Consider the following 20,157-nt stretch of genomic DNA (forward strand, 5'->3'; position numbering starts at 1 on the left):
AAACCTTTCAGTTTGCAATGAAAATTTGTATTCGACTCTGACGCTTAAAAAAACGATTACCACTTAATTAAGATCCTCGAAAAGAAGAAGAAAATCATGAATAGAACGAAAGCAAAAGACATAAATGAAAAATTTTGACTGGATTGTCAGGGACATATTGGACCGCGTGCCAAAAGCCAACCACTGTGGACATGCTTTCATATATATATCTTGTACATAAACACTAACAAACATATTTATATACACAGTTGCTGCAATTTAGGGAAAGTACAAAAAGTTATTTGATCATATGTTTCATTGTGTGAAAGAATGTATGTATGTATGTAAATGGCAATGCACTACAAAACACACATACATACATCCATACATGAAATGTGTATCCACTTCTACATCGTAAAGCCGTTCCCTGACCGCAACAAGAACCACCAAGTCAGATAGAATTGAATTGTTTGTATTGTTTATCGATCGTTTGTAATTTGAGTCAGTACTCGTGTGTGCTCTACTCCTTTTTGAAGTGACTCATCGCTTTATTCTTTTATAATTACGACTTTGATTCAAGTCGATTTGATTCCTCCTAAAAAAACAACAACAACAACAAACAATAAAATCATTGGCTTAAGTGGTTCTACTTCGAGATCTAAGAACGTAACTCCGCCGATCAAAGAAAAAATGAAAAAACAATAACTACTTAAACTGAGTCACTTAAATAAATGGGCATTTATTTGTGTGGTAAAACTAGCAACATACACAAAAAAAGCAGAATTGTTTAATCAGATAACAAATATTAGAACAAATAGAGACCAATGATTTAAATATTTTAAGCCTTTACAAAAGCGAACTACATAAGTATTGTCACGAATTTAGTGAAATTGCGTTTATTCCGAATCTTCTGATAACGTTTGAATCGCTAAACTGTTGAATAAATAATTCCAATATTCAATAATGCAAAAATGGTCTTTATTAGACTACATTGAAAGTACTTCACAACCAACAGCGTGCTTAACCGTCCTGTGCGTAGATGGGTACCCGGGTACCTTTTGCATATTCAAAAGCCATTTTTAAATAATCTACAAATAGAAACGAGTTAAAATTGTGTGGCATCGTATGGGAATAAGTTTTCTACAAAAAGGAGAGACAAATATAATTTCATAAAGATGATTTTTTTAATAAATTAGTTTTTTATTACTAAAATTAGTTTTTTATTATTAGTTCTCATGGCTGGGATACCCGGTACCGCTAGTAGTTCTCACGTATGAACTGCCTTGTGGTGCCCGGGTACCCAGCCATGCGTACTAAGAAGAAAACTTTTTCATGAACAGGACGGTTAAATCAAACTTATTACTGACTACTCAGCTTGTGCTGCTTTTATACTCTCTGCCCCAAATGTCTAGACGTATCTTCTTCTAGAATTTTCTATTTGATTACCCGCTATATGCGTGTGTATTTGTAGTTTATAGCCTCTCGCATAGCCATATGCGTGTGTATATGTGAGTACTACTTCGACTGATGACTACATCTGTATGTGAGTTATCTCTTCGTTGCCTTGTATGTATGTGGGTAAATGATGATAGATGTGTTTATGTAGCTTGCTTTAATGTTTTTGCTGTTGTGCATTTACTTAGTAACAGCTTAGAGATGCTAATATTCGTTACAGTATAATTAGAAATACGTTTTAAGTTCTTCATCTTGTTGCGATCGATGGTCGTGTAGTTGTGTGGCACTGTGCTGAGCGTAGGTGGAACTTCCAGAGATTAATACATAAATATAATGGAAAATGTTCATTCTAAATAGACACGGCCAGGCGATATATGTATGTATGAGAGCTTATATTTTCGCGATGAAGCCACAGGTCATCTTTTTTAATTGATTCCCTTTCATTCCTCAAATTCTTCGGGTAAACAATTGTTGGTGTACCACTTAAATATAGCTAGCATTTGCTCGAATGGAACAGTCACGATAGATACTTTGACTATTTGCCGTAAAATGCTTCGTCTGCGACCATCTTCAAACCCGAAAATATTCGATTATTCTACAGTTTGGCAACCTTAATATTTTGAATGTCCGATGTCGGAGCATTTATAACTGACTGTTGTTATGTTATGCTGGCTCGCGGTCTGAACTTTGCAAATAAAACGTAATTATTTCTTATATCAATGCATGTTGAGTTCCTCTAGCGGAAAACGACGGTTCGAATGAAAAATCTATATACATATATATGTCTATATGAGACACACAAAAGCGAATAAAGCTTTTAAAATATAAACTAAATTATTTGAAAATAAAAATGTAAGGAAAATTCTGCTCTGCCAATGCACTGATTCTTATCTAAATCCAAATTTCGGCAAAATGTTTATTATTAATTAAATATTTTAACGGTGCACATGTAGAACAGCTGCCTTTCGGCTATTCCACTTGACGAGAACTATAACAAAAAATTGCATATCTGAGAAACTCGTCATAGTCTTTGTTTGTACTGGCCAGTCAAACCATTTAGTTATAAACTGCAAATATCTCCGGGCAGGTCAATACGCGTCGTTTGACACCTCTACCGATATTTTTGGACACGTATTAGCAGTCGGCCCATGTTTTAGACTTTTACCAAAAAAGTTCAGAAAATTAAAATTAAATATAAGGCGGGGAAACCTCCGAAGAGATTTTAGGCCGAGCTTCTCTTCCAATTTACGTAGTGCCCTATTAATTTTTCCTACAAATTAGCGGGACGGGGCTCACATGTTTTATGCAGACTGCGAACGGCATCTGCTAGGCAGTTGAGTTTTCACTGAGAGCTATTCATTGCAGCAATATATTGGGAGTTCTTTCCAAACACTGCTGCGACCCCGCTTAGAAAAATGTAGAGTATTCTTTTTTTTAGTAGCTGGGTGTTTTCACTATTGGTTATTTGCTGATTTCCGCGTTTCCTCTGCATCGACTCACCATTTTTATTAAAATATCTACATCTATCTGCACATGAGTGCACACTACTTATGTACATATGTATATGCCTTCGAAATCGTTGTTTGCTTCTATTTTTAAAAGATTTGTGTTTTAAATTTTTGGGGTAGTAATTGCTCTGTGGCAAATTGGGGGCTGCGTCATGTACCAAACCGGGCGTTAATGAAATCACGGTAGTGGAAATGAACTTGCACGTGTTCTCATACATACACACATACCTACTTATAATTATGTATATAAAATTGTACGTACAATATTGTTCATAAAAAACACTTGGCATGAATGTAATGGCGTTTGATTTTATTGAAAAAAAAAAAAAATTGCCTCTAATTTGCAGCTTTCGAGTTTTGTAACCCGACTTTTTGCAAAATGAAAACTATTATTGATTTTAGGAATAATTCCAGGCACCTCTGAAACTATCCCAGAAATGGGCAAGGGACCAATCTATTTCAAAACGGAGAGAAAGGGAATAAAGCGGAAGTGGACGGCAACGAGGAGAGAGGAAATGGAAAGGGACTGATGAGGTACAGGGAAAGAACGCCAGAAGCAATTGGGGAAGCGATGGACAGTGATAAGGATTGAGAGAAATAGAGACAGAAGAGGAGAAAAGAGAGAGTGAGATAAAGGAAGAGAGATACGTATGAGGATAAAGTTAGGAAAGGCATAGTGAGGAATTCAGATAAATGAAAGGGAAATATGAGAGTAGGGTTGCGCGAGGAATGTTGTAACAGGTGTTAAACATTGTGGATAAGACAAGTGTGATAACTTCTGCACAGACGTCAAAAATATAAATAGAACCGATCACCTGATTTTTAATTGACTATCGTGGTCCCATTCTGTATCTCTTTCTATCACCCGCTGAAGATAGCTAGCCATATACGCAGCCATATTGAACATCCTGTCAAAACGCTTAAAAGTAAGCATCTTGAACATCCTGTCACGCAGTTGACGGATAAGATATCACACTTGTTTTATCCACAATGGTGTTAAAACTAAGCTTTAATCGAACAATGGCAAATACCTAATTCGACGTGTATCAACACACAAAAAAAATCGTTTCGAAAATTACGTACCAAAGTTGTGTATTCCTTGTTCACAGTAAAACAAAACTGATAAGTTATTTTAGCTCGTTAACAAAACGAATTCAACTCGTTTAATGGCCGAGGCACAATGAAGTTTTTCATATAGATGCGTTCAACGCAATCTTCTGCATTCAGTAACATCGCCACAATCTCGCAAGACGTTGCGTTTGTAAATATGAAGGAACTTCAGACTTGGAAATTGAAGTTTATTTCGCCTTGGCTATTCACATACAAAATTTTGCATACAAGAAATATACATACTTCTTAACATATTTTGTGTCTTATTCATCTGTTAAATTGCAGTTTTTAACTGTGAAAATTTTTTGGAAAAGTTGCGAATGAGTGGGAAAAATAATTTCACTTGCAAAGTGTGAAAGCATCATTAGCCACAGCAAATGTCAAATTATTCTTATGCTTTGCTTGCAACAAAAGTTGGAAGTTGGCTACTTTTTCATGTCAGATGGCGCCAGTGTCGCTCAATCTGCCGTTCTCCATAAAAATACGTGCAATCTACTCATTATGCATAATATTGAGTTAAATGCATCTATATGAAAAACTGCTTATGTGACGGGGCTTTAAATAGTTCGTTAAGCCATTTTCAATTAGGTTAATTTTTACCCCAATTACCGTTTACAACTTAACTCTGGTTGGGTTGAAATTTCGCAATTTGGTATTACAGATTAAAACTCAACCTGTAAAAAAAAAAATGTCGGTTCAGTTGTCTAGTATAACAACTTTTTGTGGCATTAGTTGTCAAAGACGTCAAAATCTTAAAACTGATTACTAGCAGTTGTCTCATACAATTTTGCAGTTGTTTTCAAAAAATGTAACGTTTTGCAAGACAGTTCACCACCTAACTTTTAACACAAATTTCCAAAGCTGGTATCAAAAGACACGTTTCGACCTCCGATTAAGAATCCGAAAACAAAAATTAAAAATTTAATTTCTGTCATATCTGTCGGTTCAAATTTTTATGTAGTTGTTGTATTTTGCCAGTCTTTTTGTACACACTAATGCAGAAAGGCGTTGGACCCACCCAGGGTTATTTTTACAAATCGCGGCCAAAGGCCGCCAACGCGGAAAGATGTTCTGTGCAAAAAAACTGTGGATCGGGCCTCATATTTCGGACCCTTTCTGGCCATTTTGTGGGTTTTTGTAAATATTTTTCGACAGAAACAAAATTTTTAATTTCCGCTTTAAAATCCTGAAAACGGAGATCGAAACAGGTCTTTTGATACCACCTTTGATAAGAGTTAGATGGTGCACGGGCTCATAAAACGTTACGAAAAAAAAAAAAAAAAAAATTTAAAGCCGGTAGTTAAACCTTTTTTAATCAAACAATAATCAACAATTTTGTACACATTTATAGAAAAAACAACGTTTAAACGAAGGATTACATTGAATAACTTTTTGACTTTATGGAGCGACATTCCGGACGAGGCTGGTCGCACTTCGGATGCAGCCAAAATAGGTGAAATTATGCGAACGTGAGTCCCATTGATACTAATCACTACTCCTGGGAATCCTGTTTTAGAGTAAAATACAATTTTTGCTGTTTGGGGTTTAATCTAATTCGCACAAATATGCTCCTCAATAATATCTAAAACCAATGCAACACCAAAATCATTTCCACAGCATTTTTGATAGCTGCCATCAGCAAGGAATCTGAGTGTTTAGTAATGAGCAAACTGCTTCCTTTCAAATCTGCAAAATAACTTCATTTGAAGCTCATCATTTGTCACTTGAACATTTTATTACTTGGTGCTTGGTAGTTTCAAGGAATTTGAATGATCACGCGAATGTTTTTCGTATTCGCGACATATCAATCACCAACATTTTCGCCGTTATAAAATAGATTTCATATAATATCCGTTTTGCTTTTAATAACAAAATCACTTTTGAAAATGCTTAAATTTTCGCCACAAATTGATCAGCTGTTCATTTATCTGTCAAATATCACTTTCTTAGGTTGGCAACATCAATTCATCTTCAACTGAAATAAGTTGCAATTCGTAATACCAAACAGGAGTTGAGTTGTTTTAATTACAACCCAACTAATTGAGTTATTAACCGTAATAGGGGCATTCATTTCATTTATTTGGGAATTATTAGTAGAATAAGACCATCTTCCGGTCTTTTATAGTACAAAACATTATTACATGAACATTTTTATAAACATTTATGTAAATAGGAACAATAGAATTTAAATCTTAATATTAACAAACTTCAAAGAAGAAGAAACATATAACATGATTATATCAGCAAATATAGATAAATAAACCACATGATTAAAATAAAGAACAAGATATATAAATACTACAAATATTACAATTCAGGTCGATTGTGATGAAAAAAAATTATAAACAATTTCTTTCGTTTATACAGTTTCTTACAGTAGCTGGAATAGAGTTCCAAGTGCGTATGGTGTTAACAAAAAACAGTCGAGTTGATGGAACAAAGTTGAAATTTGGAACAATAAGATTATTTAAACGGTTAGATCTAGGAAACATAAGTTTTTCGTATAAGTAGGACGGTGTTTTTGTGGTAATTAGAAAAATACAACTCCTAGCCTTCAAGTAATTATGAATACCACAGCCCAGAAGCAATGACTTCCAAGCAGAAACATGTTCAAACTTACTTAGACCGTATACATAGCGTGTTATATGATTGAAGGCTATATCAATTTTATGGGTAGAACAAGATTCTAGTTTATTGTATAGTAACGCTGAGTAAGTGATTATAGGCAACAGTGGCTGAATGGCCAATTTTTTACGTATAACGGCTGGGGTAAACATTGACGATTGCCTTAAATTGCGTAGAGTACCGTATACCCTCCCTACCATAAAATTAATATGATCTGTGCATGTCAGGTTAGAGTTTACCATAAAGCCAAGTTTTTTACTTTGTTAACTATTTTTATCAAATTCTTATCGATATATATGGCTGGGAGGTTACCAATTTCGATCTTCTTTCTAGATATCGGCAAAACATAAGATTTATTAGTGTTGAGGCAAAAATCATTTTTACTAGCTCAGCGAGAAATACTCAGTAAGTCAGCATTTAATTTAGAGCATAAGTCATTGGTCCTGCTAAAATTATCAGCCAAGTACATTTGCACATCGTCAGCATAGCAAGCTAACGTGGTTGCACTGTAGAAAAACGTCGTTAATAGATAAGCTGAATAATAGAGGTCCAAGGATAGAGCCCTGTGGAACTCCCATGGTCAATGGTTTAGGCTGCGATAAATCGTGTCCACTCGCTGATATCTGCCGGTCAGATAGCTGCTCATAACTTTTACTGCATTTTCACCAAATCCAAAATATTTTCTTAATTTACTGCATAGCAAAATGTGATTAACGGAGTCAAAAGCTTTCGAGAAGTCTAAGAGGCAAAGCAATGTTAGCTCATTTTTATCAAAGGACAACCGTATATCATCTATAATTTTTAAGAACGCTGTTGAGCAACTCTGGCGGGCTCTAAATCTTGATTGATAGGGGAAAGTAGTTTCTTAAATTTGTTCCGAGAGCAGACTTTCCAAAATCTTTGACAGCACAGGTAAAATACTTATGGGACAAAAATCATTTGGTAAACTTGTATCTCTATTTTTAGGCACAGGCTTTACAATGGCGTCCTTCCACAGGTCAGGGAAGCATGATGTTGCAATACAGTGGTTAATAATGTGCGTATATAGGTACCTATATGGCAATATAAATTTCATTGAAATACCGTCTCCTCCCACTGCATTGGATCTTATTTTAAAAATGCATCTAGGAACATCACTCTCAGATACAGTTGAAAACTCAAATGATGTGTCTGAGTAGCACATAGATATAGATGCCGTGAAATTATCAGGCACATTAGTTCGTGGAGTCCTGACAAACTCGCCATTTAGCACATCAGCATTAAGTTTACAGTCGCCAGTTTGTGTAGACAACGCTGTTGGTTTGTTTGTATGTACATTCAATGCCTATTTGTTCAAACCCTCTTAACTTCATTCGCAATTTCCCTTTCGCAGACCTTTTTCCCATTACTCTTTCAATTCTCGCCCATGGTTTTTTGTAACTGCTACCATTTCTTTCGCTGTTATATATAAAATATTTCGGTCATTTTAGTGGAGTATTTTGTTTATATTATCTATACTTTACCCTTTTGATTTTTCCATAGCTACTGTTTCTGCCTCAGTCAAAATCACCGTCAGAGTCAATATATGTACATATGTATGTAAGTACCAGTGAATATTTTCGAAGCTATCGTCGTTCCAGTTCATTGATGATGACAACCATTTAGGCTTTATGAGTAAGTACTCAAGTAAAAGCAAACGCAAACTGGAAACCTAACAGGCCAGCAGCAAGGCGATTCCATCAAAATATTACATACATATATGCATATGTACCATGGAATATATATATATACGTACGTACATATCTATGTATAAATGAACATCAAACAATTTTGCGTCTCACATATGGCGTATATCATTTCTGTCGGAATATTCAAAAAAAAAAAAGGGAATATCATTTCTACTTTTAACATTTGCAAAGGCCAGATATAGCACTCTCACAGCGAAATTTCAAATACATCGACCCATTCCAATAGAAAGGTCGTAACTTAAAAGTTTTGTTAAAAATGACGTTTCTCATACATTCTGTTAAAAAAGACGTATCTCAGGAGGCCATTTCAAAAGGTTGTAATTGCAATCAAAAATTGTTTGACAGAAGAGATAGGTATGAACTAAATATAGTTTAATTTCTTTTCACAATTCGTTAAAGAATTGAAATGCTAAATTATACTATAGAAAACGCATGAATCTATTTCTGGTTAACCAATTTATGTGTTTTACGAATTGTAAAAAGCAAATAAATGAAGTTAAATTCAAAGCTCTTTTGATAACAAAATATGTTTCTCAGGTACAACTTTTTTAACTGGTCTCCTGAGATACGACTTTATTAACGACTTCCATCAGATACGGCCTTATTAACAGAATCTCTGAGATAAGTCCTTGCTAACAAAACTCGTAAGCTACGACTTTTCTATTAGTATAGGTCGATATATAATATAGAGTACCCAGCAGATTTTGTTCGGCCCGAAAATTGGCTTACCTACGTTTAAAAAGTGGACATAGAGTTTTACCTCAATTTCCTACTCCCACTTTCTTACCCATCCCTCACCCTCCTTCCACTTCTCTTCCTCTCCTCCTTCTCTTTCCCCTGAATGCTAATAAATCGCATTAAATAGTTTTTCAAATAACAAGCTTGTCAAGGTACCCTTCCCGGACAAAATTATAAATCTAAAGCATACAGTCTTTTAGGAGGAGTTAAGTTACAAACTCAAATACAGAAAAATTTACATATATATATTAAGATGATCAGGTGAAATCCCCACTAAAAATATTTCTTTTGAAATACGGCGTTAAATACCTTCTCTTTGTTATATCAATTAAATTTTTTGACTTCATATAGGTGTCAACCTTTTAAAGACATTCTCAATGTCAAGAAAATTCTTAAAATGTAAAGTGATACCTGTAAAACCGTTTTAGCATATCTAGATTCAAAGTTTTTTCTATTGATTCTGCGTTCAAAGAAAAACAACTCTTTAACACTTTTTGATTTATAGGCATTTGAAAATGTCACGGTCGCGACATGGCTAGTTTTTTAAACGGTTTTATTTATGTTGACTTGACAGGCTGGACAGCACTTTTTTGTAATTGAAATTTAAGTAACTTCCCGATAAGCTACAAGCTTGAAACTTGGAATATAGTTCAGAACCCGATGACAATGCAATAATAAGAAAAATATCGCCGCTAGGTGGCGCTAGGATCGAGATATTCACAAAAATCGTATTTGTTGTCCGATTTGGCTCATATTTGGAACAAATATTACATACAGTCCGGTAGAAGTGACATCAAAATATTTTGGAGTTGGAGGAGGGACAAGCATACGTGGCGCAGAGTCGAGTAAAGTCTTTGGAAGGATTGTGTATGAGGACTTAGATTGTAACAAATTGTCCGGAAAGAGTCCTTGTAATAATGAGTCACTAAATGAACTAAATAGAATGAGAAATAATAGGCAATTAAATTAAGACTAAAAACTTGAAAATAAAATAATTAAAAAAAAATTTTAAGTTAAACGGTTTTATTGAAAACAATACTTACATGAAGTAATAATAATACTAAAAGCTAGAAAATAATTAGGTCCTAGGTACTAGTCATCACACTCCTCATCAATCTAGGGCGTTGATCAGACAATTAAATAAAAGCGCCTCACATTTTTAGAAATTTCACGGGTCCAACGCTTTCATTTAATCGTCTGATCAATTCCCTAGATTGATGAGGAGTGTGATGACTAGTACCTAGGACCTCATTATTTTCTAGCTTTTACTATTATTATTACTTCATGTAAGTATTGTTTTCAATAAAACCGTTTAACTTAATTTTTTTTTTTTAATTATTTTATTTTAGTGCATTTTGGACGACATCTCCACAACCGGTTGCTATGTGCAAATAAAATGTATCATATCTTGATAGTATAAACAGCTCTTTTCGTGTGATATCAATATTGGTGTAAAATATCTTGGGATCATCCAGGTCCAAACTTTGGTCAGCATTTCGAAACGATTACGATTTTAAAGATTTTTGTATGTATACTTTTATAAACTTTGAACCCAGCTTACGACTTAGTCACAGTATCCAAATGGCAAAAAAAATTTTTAAAATGTCTGTTATGTTACTTTAAGGAAACGCTTTTGACACCAAATGACCAGTAGCTTAAGTTAGGTTAGGTTGAACTGACCGGCCCATGAGGACCTCACATATACTGAATGAGTCCGTAGTGTTACCAGAAGTTTACTTAACGACCAAACTGAAAAACACTATCAAAAACCAGGCCCTGTGCTATAAAATAACTCCGTCCTCTTTGCAAATACTCGAAGCTTTCTAGGACTTAAGCCACTTGCTGCTTCTACATCTGACAGTTGTATCACTCTAATAGCTGGACGCTTAGCCCGGCAAGCGCAGAGCATGATTAGAAAACGTGCTCGATCGTTTACTCCTCCAACCCGCACTTCCGACGTCCCCACTGACCAAGCCTTATTTAAAGGCATGTGACGCCAGAAACCAGTGTCCAGTCAGAATACCCATCATGAGTCTACAGTCCTCTATTTTTAATGATAAGAGCAACTTTGTTAATCTAAGCCCCGAGTTTGGACCCCGCCCTTTCCGCTGGGTCGACCATGTGCAACTCTCCCCTCTCTTGTCGTCGTCCAATCTAGTTGGGACGTCTAGGGAGAAAGCTTCAAAGGATGCACCCTTTTTAGCTACTTCATCCGCTTTGTTATTCCCATCTATCCCCATATGCCATGGGATCCAATGTAGATATATGCTTTTCCCCTTCCCCATTCTTTCCAGAGATTGCTTACACTCTAAAACACTTTTAGATGCTGGGCTACGCGAGATTATTGCTTTAATTGCGGCTTGGCTATCAGTAAAAAAATTAACACGGCTGCAGTTGAAGCTATTCTTCCCAGTGTTTATACTGCTTTGGTTACCGCTAATACTTCTGCCTGAAAAACGGCAGCTTAAGGATTTGTTTATATCCGGATCAGCACAGTATGCCGCAGACCCTACTTTTTCCACTACTTTGAAACATATGTACATTACACTGGACATATTTTGTATGAAAAAAATCAAAGTTTATAAAAAGCGGTACCGCCCCCTCAAATTATTCCTTTTTGTGTAGTTAATTAATTTCCACACTCTTGGGCAGATAACTTAAGGTTAAGGCGTGGCACATTTCCATTGAATATGCTCGGGTTTTTTGTTATTTTCGAGAGCCATGAACGACAAACCCATTTAAAAAGTTTTTAATGCGCTTTTTCCCTTCTAAAGTGTATTTATCTTATCTTATATATAAATAGACAAGATGAAAAAAAGTGGAACCGTTCTCTGCTAAACTATAATTCTAAGGTATACAAATTATACATGTATTGATAGGAAAATTTGAGCTGCACTGTTATCCATAAATAAAAAAAATTTAAAAATCATTTTAATATAAAAAATTTAAAATAAAAGTCACACCACTACACATGCACTTATTCATACTATAGACACGCTGTGTGTGTGTGTAGTTGCTTTTTGTGTACTATGCTGAATCGTCAGCATGGCCGAGGAGTTGCTTTGTACAAATGAAACAAAAATACATAGCTGATCAAGAATCAAATGTATTTCTTTTCTTTCCTTTCTTTTCCATTCTATTCTTTTTTCCTTTCCTTTGTTTTGTTTTCTTTTCTTTCCTCTCCTTTCCTTTCCTTTTCTTTCCTTTCCTTTCCATTCCTTTCCTTTCCTTTCCTGCCCTTTCCTTTCCTTTTCTTTATTTTCCTTTCTTTTAATTTTCTTTTTATTTCCTTTCTTTTAATTTCATTTCTCTTCCATTCATATTCCTTCCTTTCCTTCCTTTCTTTTCCTTTCCTTTCCTTTCCTTTCCTTTCTTTTTCTTTCCTTTCCTTTCCTTTCCTTTCCTTTCCTTTCCTTTCCATTCCTCTACTTTTCTTTTCTTTCATTTCTTTTATTTTCATCCTTCCATTGATTGTCCTTCCTTTCCTTTCCGTTTCTTTCCTTACCTTCCCTTTTCCTACCTTTTGTTTACGAGAAGCACATTGATTAAATCATACTCTTCCTGCCAGAGCAATATAAAATTTCCCTGTTTTGAGCTTATTTATTCATTATATTACCCATCGAATGTTCCTATTATTATATTAAAATGACAAATTACTTTTACTTCAGTATTGAAATTGTTAAATATAGCAATATATTAATATTAATAAAAATTTTAACGTTTTTAAATAACTCTTTTTCTTACTAAGGTAAATATCGTTAGGTATGAACAATAAAAATTTGATATATTATTTTAACTGCTTATGTGGTTGAATGTCAACCACTAGGCGAACTCTAGTAACTTTAAACGAGCAATTCTTGTTTGTTTGTATAGCCGAACGATCTCGGGAACGGCTCAACCGATTTAAATGAAATTTGGCACAGAGATAATATATATCTTTTAAGACTTTCTACCTAGGTGTTGCCACTCAGAATGTTTCACAAGGTTGCCACCTATTCGAAATTAAAAAAAAAATTGCATGAGATATGCCGATATGGGTATCAAACGAAAGGTATTTCACTCCGCATTACAATAGGAAATTTTTGAGTAGGGTTGCCAATTAGGGTTGCCATTTAGGGTTGCCATCTTTTCGAAATTAAAAAAAAATTGCATGACATATGTCGATATGGGTATCAAACGAAAGGTATTTCACTCCGCATTACAATAGGGACATTTTTGAGTAGAGTTGCCATTTAGGGTTGCCACCTACTGGAAATTAAAAAAAATTGCATGAGATATGCCGATATGGGTATCAAACGAAAGGTATTTCACTCCGCATTACAATAGGGACATTTTTGAGTAGGGTTACCATTTAGGGTTGGGTAGTTAGACGAAATAGTACTCAACTTACTCATATTCTATTAAAGCTTTAAAGGAGAACATTAAAGTTAAAAATCTTTGTACAAAAATCTTACACATGAATCGACTTAATTTTCTAAATTGCATACACGCTAATAAAATTGAAATGCAATATCAAGGCACCGCACAGTGTTTCGGCTATAAGGCGACAGGTGGAAAAAAGTCATAGTGACAGATAAAAGCGAAAATGTGTTTATGTTAGAGGGCAATTACTAAAAGTCGTGTTCGCAAAATTTCGGGTAATTAGCTGCCACCAATCTTCGAAAAACGGTGCATTTGTGTGGAAATTTGTGAAATCCGGGTGATATGGATTAATCGGTTTAAGTTAGTTTAGCGGTAATAAATTTAATATAAACCCTTATCTTTTAAACGATATCTATTCAGTACGAGTCATGGATAATCCAGGTAAAATATTTAAAACAACAAAGAATTGTAAATGTTTTAGAATAGTAGCAAAAAAAAAAGTGAGTACCCCTTAGTAACTCAATAAAAGTAAATTCATATTGTAGAGAATTTTATTTAGTTTCTGCTCATATAAGCCGATTGTAGCGCACGGATTTGCAAAAATGTGTAATTTTTAATTTTTTAAATTTTTCGATTTTCAGTTCCATCTTATATAATTTCACGAAAAGAATTTTTCCAATTGTGGCAAAGCTACCCTAAAAATGAAAGACTTGAAAAAATATATAGTAACACACAGATTAACCTTTGTATATCCGATAATGCGAAAGATGAACTAAAAAGAAACATTAAATTGTTGATGTTGAAAATTGATAAGAAGTGGAATTTCGCTGGTAAACGGATTGAGCGGTTCTCTTCTAAGTATGAGCAATGGTTGAATGGCGAGGATATAGTTTTTCTACTGGAGGAACCAGATGCTCCTTCGTATGCTGCTGAAGAAACTCAAAGGACTTCCAAGACTGTGGGCAGAATACTAAAATTAAAAGAATATAATTCATACTTACAATTACACTTTGGAGGAAATTTTGTTCGCTGCCGAGCACGTCCTTAGGCTCGCAAGGAAAAAAGATGCTGCTAGTATTATTAAAGACCTAAGCGATGACTTAGGTAGTGCTAAAGATATGAAAATAAATAAATGCTTCAAAACAAAGGTGTCTCTCTGTTGATGAAGCGATAGGCCTCTACTTTGACGCTAAATTAACTACCAATAACTATAAATTATTGAGCAATGCAGCTCTGGGTGTAGATCACGATGTCTTTCCATCGTTCTATAGTTTAAGGAAATCTAAGAAAATATGCTTTCCACCTGAGGAAGCAGTCATGTGGATGAGATTTTTGCTAGTTTTACATTGCAGTCTTTGCTAGATATAACCACTAAGCGCGTCTTAGACACTTTGTCGCTTTCTGGAGCTGACAAAGTTCAATCAGCAACACTTATTTGCAAATGGGGCTTAGATGGGAGTTCAGGGCATAGAATGTACAAGCAAAAGTTTGAAAATGATGCTGCAACTGACGAGTACTTATTTTTAATTTGTTTCGTGCCTTTAAAGCTTTTGTTAAATGATGACCACGATACTCCAATTTGGATAAATTACAGACCCTCATCAACACGATATTGTCGTCCAATCAAATTTATTTTTTAAAAAGAAACACCAGATTTAGTGAAACGCGAAGCAGATAATATAAGGGCTCAGATTAATCAATTGAGGCCAATTGATTGTAAACATTTCCTAGTGAAACATACTCTCCTCTCAACAATGGTGGATGGAAAAATATGTAACATACTCTCACGGACGAATGGTAACCAAAATTGTTACATTTGCAATGCCAAACCTAGTCAAATGAACAAACCAGTTGCATCTTACATTGCAAAGACTGAAAATTATGTCTACACTCCATGCGCTGATAAAAACATTCGAGTGTTTATTACATATATCATATAGATTGCCCCTAAAAGTTTGGCAAATCCGAGGAGAGAACCAAAGCATTTTTAATGAAGGAAAAAGCCAAATCAAGCAGAAGTCAGAGACGATTGCAAGTTTTGAAATATTTATTTACAGTAAATACATAAGTGAATGATAACCTTATATGGAACTATGTTGTAGTTCTGTTTTCATTAAATAAACGATCTGAGACAAAGTATGATTATCTTTACAATAAAAAGGATTTAAAAGGGTAAGAGCTGGGAAATTTTTTTTTTGAATCACCCTAATGTATATGTAGACACACACACACACTAAAATTTTTAGTATTAGAAGCATGGGGCTACTGTATAATCCAATTTCAGTGGTTAAGTTAATATAGGAGCACAACTATAATGGTTTTGACTTTTTTCACCTAACTCCATACAGTCGAAACACTGTGCACCGTGGCAAATTCTAGCAAAATATATTTAAATGCATATTTTTGGAAAATATGAAATGAATAATTGCAATTTCTCACAGATTACTATTAGAAAGATTTCTCACCGTAGCAAAAAGATATCTCACCAAGGTAATTTTCTCCCGTTGAACACTGGAGGTATATGTATGTTTAATTTGAAAACAACATTTAACCATCTAACTACTTACCAACAGATGGCGCTTAGGGAAGTAAGTTGACATTTAATTAAACTAACTGATAGTTGTCATTCGTGAAATTTACAAGTTTTTGGAATGTAATAAAATTGTGAGACTTTCATAGTGTATAACTAAAAAAATGTTTGAAATTAATAATTCGGCGCATGAAGATACTCGACCTAAATAACTTAGTTATCGATTACACTAATTGTCATAACAATCCCTTATACTATAGGCTGGAATTACCCATTTCAAATTTTTCATTCCAGTTCATTTTGCGGTTAGTGTTCGATATCTTTTTGAAATCTATTTTTAAGGAAATCAAATATTGGTAAGTAAAAATATATAATATATGTGCATATAAAAAAAGTAGAGTTTGATTAATGATGACATGTAGAACAAAGTAAGTTATGGGGCATATATGAAGATTGCCGAGCAAAGCTCGTTTGCCCAGGTACTAACAATTAAATGAATGGCAACACTTTTTGGAAACGGGCGTGGCAGCGCCTTTTACTTGATTATGTATTGGGTGCCGTTTCTGGAGCCGTTTACCGACTGACGTAACATAAACATTTTTAAATGGGTGTGGCAACCTCTTTTGACAAATGAAGAAGAATTGACCTACAGTGAAAAACTCTACACTTATTTTCTGTACAAAGAGGAATACTTTTTATAAAATACTCAAAATCATTAAATAAATGCCCCTTTTTCGATAATACTTAGGGCAAAAAAACTGAACTAAAATAACTGCACGATGGATCTCTAGCTGAGTATATGATGCTCGTTTACATCCGAACCTAGACAAATTTTATTGTGCTTCTTTCACGTTTGTTAAAACTGCATTATGGTTCTCCATTCAAATATTTGGCGATTCTGCTGGCTCAAGGTCTTTTTAATAAATGAAACACATAGGTTTTTTTCTTCCGATATATTTCGGTTACACTACGGTACCGTTTCATTTATTAAAAAGACCTTGAGCCAGCAGAATCGCCAAATATTTACAAGAACACAGGTCGCAAAAAATCCAATGGTTCTCCATTCAGTTAAAAAAAAGCATTTATTTCTCTTTTTGATCCAAATTTCTCACTTCACGCATATTATCCATCATCCAGTGAGATTCCTAGCTCCGCGTCTCGCTAAGTTCTCACGCGAATGCCCTGGCTCATTGGGAGATTGGAGAAAAATAGGCCGTGATATTTTTGTACAAATGAGTTGTGATAGGCAGATCTCGCCGTTGTGTTTCATTTAAAATATCCGGCTAAAGGCAAAGCAGCGACATCTATTTGGAAAAGGTAGGTTTATTAAAGGCAGCGTTGCCAAAACAAAGACAAGAAACTAACAAATTGATGGGTTTGATGGTGAATGAGGACAAAACGAAGTACCTGCTGTCATCGAGCAAAGAGGCAGCGCATTTGCGCTTATGAAACCACGCTACTCTTGGCGGCCATAATTCCGTAATAATAAAAGACTTCTTTTATTTGGGAACCAGCATTAATACAAGCAACAACACCAGCTCTGAAATCAAGCGAAGAATCACTCTTACCAATAAATATTACTTTGGACTTGGTAGGCAATTGAAAAGTAAAGTCGTCTCTCCGCAAACGAAAATCATGCTCTGCAAGTCACTTATCGTGCAGGTCCTGCTATATGGTGCCGAAGCATGAACCAAGACAACATCAGATGAAAAGTTCTTCGAAAGATTTATGGACCTCTACGCGTTGGCGATGGCTAGTACCGAAGAAGATTTAATTATTTACCATTTACCATTTATTTATTAAGTCTATGAACACCTGTTCTTACAGACTACCAATGAAAAAACTATACAGCATATTATTAACAAAATTCTTACAGACTACTAACAATTTTCATACAATTAAAAAACAGACTACAATTAAGAAATACAAAAAGTTAACAAGTCAGTGAAAAACTAGCACTTACAGACTGTACGAGCTTTACGCAGACATCAAAATAGTCAAGAAAATAGTCCAGCGAATTAAAACGCAGCGACTACGCTCGTTATACCATGTTATGTGAACGAAAGATGAAGCTCCGGCCAAGAAAATATTTTTTCGGAACCCGCATATGAAAGCAGAGGAAGAGGGGCCCCACTCCGCTGGAAAGGCCAGGTGGGAAACGATTTAAACTCCCTTGGTGTGACCAATTGCCGCCAGTTGGCGGAGCAAAGAAGCGATTGCCGCACCTTGTTGGACGGACATAACCGTTTAAACGGTTAGGCGCCAATTAAGTATAAGTAGAGGGCTGTAGTAAAGTTCATTTAGGTAAGTTTTTTGACACTAAGTGTTGTCAAAAGGGGTGTGTTTATTAAATGTCTTTTGGCCATTTTATTAGAAATTTTCATATTTATAAAAACTAAGGATATAGACTTCCTTCACAATAGTTCAATTGTTCTTCCAGTAATGGCTATCGAAATGCAAAATAATGAATGGTCGAAAAAGGAGGGATGGGTGAAACACCCATTTCAAATATTGTCGTTTTTTAAATTTTTTGTTATAATGGTATTTTGAAAGTAAAATAAGATTGATATTAAAATATTTTTCGCAAAGATAATGCCTTTTACATTGGCCTATGATATTTTATTAAAAAAAAAAATGTTTATAAAATAGGCGTGGTCCTTAACCAATATGGGAGAAATATGTATGTGTACAGAATTTTGACTTCATACGTCAATTGGTCTCTCGAAACGTTTGAAAATGCTTGATGGAAAACTGGGAAGTACCACGTCCATTTTCAAATTTCGTTTTCCTTTTTCATTTTCTTGTTATAAATACACTATAAATAAAACCGCATATTTACAACTTTTTTAAAGATTTTGGTGATTATTCTCGAAAATTAAAAAAAAAAAACGGGTTTGGGCATTTTCAATAAGAATGTGCCACGCCTTAAGCTGGTGTAATCTGCCTAGGAGTTCGGATATTTATTACTTTCATACAAAGGAATAATCTGTTGGGCGGTAGTCTTTTTGCGGAAAACAAATTTTTAGGACCGCTCTAATGTACATACCCCCAGATGCATTGGACTGGCCATGACAACGTTGGCGGAGGTGAGGTATGCGCTACATATTCATTATGGCTGTTTGTTTAAGCTTTTTCAAGTATTTTCGGACTTTTCTGGTTTTTTGTTTTGGAAACTTTCTGTTGAATTTTCGTTGTCCGTCAGATTGAAAGTTTCGTCATCTCGCTCCAGAAGCAATGTTTTAGGCGTGGTGCATTGCATTTGAACTTCTTACATATTCGCTTGCACATTAACAACAAACACATACGAACATACATACATACATGCATAATTTAATATGCATAAATGGTTTGTGCGTATGCGCATTCGCTTTTAGTTTGTGTTTTTCTGTCTGCATTCTTGGTTTGTATTTTATTTTGGTTGCTTTCGACTTATTTCACTTGGCTCGTTATTCATTTAGCGTTTTGCGTTCGTTTGTTCTTTCTTCTTTTTTCAAGTTTTATTTTGACTTTTTGCATTTTGAGATTCTCGCGTTCGTCATATTGGCCTGGCCCCTCTTTTGGGGCAACATGTGCTGTTGTTTCGATGTTGTTGGTTGTCATGCATACATACATATCTACAAGTTTGTATGTAAAATATTTATTTATTTTTCTTTTTTGATATTAATTGCTGCATCGGCTGAAATATATTTGTTTATATAAACAACACCTACATTCATTTTTACGTACAGCTGCAAACACGAAAATGGCAGTGAACAGTTTTAGGAAATTTTATAAATGATTTTCTTTTTTGTCTATTTTTTTGTCTATAAAAAAAAATAAGTAAAAACCAGAAAAACCCTTAAGAATCTGCATGAAATTTTCGTTTTTTTTATGTACCTACACTTTTCAGAATTGCAGTTTTGTAGGCCAAACAATTTTAGTCAAACAAAATGTCAGTTATATATAAGTCCTCCGAATTTCGCATTGACTTAGTTTTTCTTCCATAAGATAATGCGCATGATAAAATTTTTTTTATGTGGAAAAAAACGTGTTACACCGTTTGGACCAAAAATTGTTTGATTTCAATGCGAATTTCAAGGGACTTGCACTTTGTCAGACGACATTTTTAAACACTTCTGGAATT

At 34.7% G+C, this 20,157-nt stretch overlaps 1 protein-coding gene across 4 annotated transcripts in view; it reads left to right on the plus strand.

Moving 5' to 3' along the window:
• The window catches only part of Dg (Dystroglycan), a 115,617-nt gene that overhangs the window by 26,114 nt on the left and 69,346 nt on the right, over nucleotides 1-20,157 (plus strand). Inside the window, exon 2 of one of the 4 annotated variants that reach the window (XM_067776997.1) lies at nucleotides 5,404-5,521. The exons of 2 other annotated variants lie outside the window; for them this stretch is intronic. The gene's annotated coding sequence lies outside the window, so the exon portion shown is untranslated. Of the gene's footprint in view, nucleotides 1-5,403; nucleotides 5,522-16,328; nucleotides 16,391-20,157 lie in introns of all 4 variants that reach the window. One more of the 4 variants, XM_067776996.1, reaches the window with a different exon arrangement.

Source organism: Eurosta solidaginis, chromosome 3 (assembly GCF_040869045.1).
Source record: "Eurosta solidaginis isolate ZX-2024a chromosome 3, ASM4086904v1, whole genome shotgun sequence".
Taxonomy (NCBI): Eukaryota; Metazoa; Arthropoda; class Insecta; order Diptera; family Tephritidae; genus Eurosta; species Eurosta solidaginis.